General features: G+C 32.0%; 1 protein-coding gene across 1 annotated transcript in view; it reads left to right on the top strand.

Annotated features, from left to right (window-relative positions):
- LOC106679882 (uncharacterized) overlaps positions 1–3,667 on the top strand; it is a gene marked incomplete at its 3' end in the record, with an annotated part of 91,387 nt that overhangs the window by 46,561 nt on the left and 41,159 nt on the right. Inside the window, 1 exon segment of the mRNA XM_067045558.1 lies at positions 2,402–2,443.

Consider the following 3,667-nt stretch of genomic DNA (forward strand, 5'->3'; position numbering starts at 1 on the left):
TTCATTTTAACATAAATTTAGAAACAAATGCAAAATTTTTTTGCAACAATCAAAAATTGCATATCTCAAAATTAGCTTGCTAATTAATGTAGATAAAATATGAAGTATTAAAAATGTGAATTGTTTCTATAAAAATATTATAGACACTAGTATAGGCATATAAATAAAATAAACTTAAAATTAAATAATTAACAATGTCTCAAATAATTTAAAGTGATTGAATACGTAGAAGGTGTAATACAAAATAATGTTGCTGTGTGCGCATTATAAATCTGGTACAAGAGCCCAAGAGGAGAAAAAAAGGCAATTATTTCATCCCAACTTTTAATAAGCTTAATGAAAACTATCTATAATTAAGTCTTAGTCAAAATTGATGTCTGCCAAGTATAGGTAGGGGGAATACAAAATGGCGGCTTTTTCAGAAGTTAAAAAAATTAATATTTTATTCGGAGCTCTATATCTTTAAAGTTAACAAAACTTGAAAACATAAGAGAACATCATTTAAAGTAGAGTACATTTTGCTTAAATATGAGCCCTAAAGAACTACTAGACTGTTTACATTCAACAATTCACGAGATGTAGCTTTTAAAATTATAATATTAATGAATGTACAAAAGTTTGTATTTATTTTTAAAAATCTGTAGCTCAAAAACTATCCGACTATTAGCACTCCAATAAAAACTAGTTTGATGTACTAGAAAGTAGTTTATTATGCTTATCTTCTTAGAAGTAGTAGTTTTCATGATATTTGGCAAACTAAATTCAGAAAATGTTTATTTCTAGTTGTTCGGATCAAAATTTTGATTTATAGAAACATGTATATCAGAAACCATAAGACGTACAGATGTCTATTAGCACTCAAATTAAAACTAGATAAATGTACTATAAAGTAGATTGACGTATATCTGCATAGAGGTAGTATTTTTATGATTTTTTCCAAAATAAATTCGCAAAATTAAGTTGATTTCTGGTTGTTCAGATAATATTTTTGAAATTATAGTAAATAAAATATACTTTTGAAACATCCGCAATTTTATATTCCTCTACCTTTACTTGGCAGACTCATCAATTTTGACTATTAATTTTGTTTTTTTTTAAATTTATTTATTGTTATTTACAACTGTATACATATATACACATCAAGTAAATTTGCTGTAAGTGATATTATAACATGATACTAACATGTAGAGAATCTACCCATTGATAGAACTCCAAAAACATTTCTAGAGGAGAAGGTCTCGAGGCCAGCTTCTTTTCAGACGCCTAGGAGGATTATTAGGTAGTGAAGGAGAAGCCAGGTTAGAAACAAGTGGGTTTGTGTGGTTGGGAAGTTTATCATGGAAGGATTTGGTTCTGGCCAAATCGGCAACATAGGGGACATTAAGGTCCTGATGGATGAGTTGATTTGTGACAAAGTAAGGAGCATTAAGGATTTTACGAAGGATTTTGGACTGTAAGGAGAAGAATTAGATGGTTTAGTGGAGCCCCATAGCTCAACTCCGTATGTCCAGATAGACTATTAATTATATGTAGTTTTAATTAAAGTAATCGAGAATTGGAGTGAAATAACTGCCTTTTTTTTTACACCGGCTCTTGTACTATCCCTTTTAACTGTCCTCTCCAACATAGGCATACTTGAAAGATTTAAAACAATTAGTTTCCGGCATATAACCATGATAGATGGCCTCAAGCGGATAGTCAAGAGGATGTATTTTATTTCCTTTTCACAAACGAAAGGTGGTCACACAGCGTTGCGGATTGATGTAAAATTAAACATAATGTTTGGATTTTGTCTGATTTAAACATTAATTTCATATAGGATGAAATATTAAAAAGAAGAAAAGATTTTTTCTATTTCCATTGTGAAATCGACGTTTAGTAAAGTGGTAAATTTGAAATCTTACAAACAAATAGAATCGGTGAGATAGAATTCTTCGGAAAATTCCTTGTCAATCAAGCGACTTGCTTTTACACAGTTACAAAAGTAACCAAATATAAAATGGATGTTTAATTTTGTAAGAGCCACAAAAATGTCAGAAACAAAATAATATGTGTATGCTGATGACAGTATCTACCCGTCCCTATTACTATATATTTTGTATTGTAAATAGTAGTTGTATTCAGTGAAATAAATAATACAATGATAATAAGAGCCAATTAAATACTCCATTTTCTTAAAGTTTTCCTTACTCGAAAACGATTCAATCTTTCAGGAACACGGTTAGTTCTAAGAAATAGGGAAATTGCAAGGTTTTATGTCACATATCGATATTTAATCGATTAGCGTACTTGTTTAACCTTATGAGTTTAATTACCTCGTTTTGCTCAATTAAGATCATTTATGTAAATAAAATGTATTTTGCTAAATAACTTGATTTAACATTTTTTTTTTTGTTCACAGATTGTACGAGAGATATTGCGTTTTCTTCAACTAAACAACAAGGTATGTTTTTGCATGATATGAACAAGACTATAAGTGATAGATTATAAATTACAGGGTGTGTATTCCATATTTTTGTAAAAAAAAATTTTTATGTGTCAAAGCATTGTGTGTCCACGCTACCTGTTGGCTACATAAAGGGTTTTATTAATTTCGAGACCTCAGGTGTTATTAATTTAGGACAAGTTCCCAAGAAGTGAAAGGTATCTTCCTTTTCTCCGGAGTCAGATACTGGACAGTTATTGATACTATCGTGCATCCATGGTTTTACACTTGAGTAATTTCGCTCTACTCCGTAAAATCGACTGCGAAGATACCAAATCGATAGTGTTTGATTAATAGTAGTTTAAATATCGTCTTACAGTTTCTATGCACATACAACGAAAAGCTGGATCGTACTCTTTTTTAAAGATTATTTTCTTTTTCCAATTCCTTTACAATGTCTGCGGTCAATCTTCCGCGCAGATTTCTAACATCTGAAGCATCGAGATTAATTCCATAACATTCCTCAAATTCCTGGAACTTATCATTATTTAATATCCTCATATATATAATTGTTAAAATCCTATCTGCTATCTAGGGAAACCACATAGAAAATTGTGCAGTTTTAAATTCTTGTCGTATATAACATTAGTGTGCGGTGTCAAAAGTCCCACAATGTTCTTGAATTTGTACTCAGACGCCATCAGCGAGCCCCCCTCCCCTCGGAACAATGGCTGGTAGCGTCATTTTAGGCTAATTTTCCTTCAAAATTTGTGGTCTGCTTCTTGCTTTTAAAAACTTTATTTTTTCAAAAATGAAATGAACAGATCTGGTCAAACAGGTTGAGAAACACGCGACTAAGACTTGAAATGTTTTTGGGCCGCGCATAGCTCAGTGGTTCACAGTCTTACCAATTTGATGTCTATTGGTGGTACCGGTTCGAATCCATCCTGGGACGATGACTTTTTTCATTGAGTGGCGGTCCCACAAAATGAAGAACTTTGATCCCCAACCATGGTTAGGCAGTATAGGACTCCAATGGGAGTCTAGGCCGAAAAAAAAAAAAAAATGTTTTAAGATTTGGTTTTGACTTTGTTGCTTTAATCATGCCCAGGACCTCTTTTGACAGAACAAGAACTCTTCCGTGTAGCACAATATTCGGTCCGTGAACATTCATGAAGTAATTTTCAAAAAACCGTACGTCGGTCACATGGTTGCATTTCCCCAATAATTGGGAATTCGGCA

This window comes from Halyomorpha halys, unplaced genomic scaffold, assembly GCF_000696795.3.
Source record: "Halyomorpha halys isolate HHAL.00 unplaced genomic scaffold, Hhal_1.1 Scaffold228.1, whole genome shotgun sequence".
NCBI classification, from domain to species: Eukaryota; Metazoa; Arthropoda; class Insecta; order Hemiptera; family Pentatomidae; genus Halyomorpha; species Halyomorpha halys.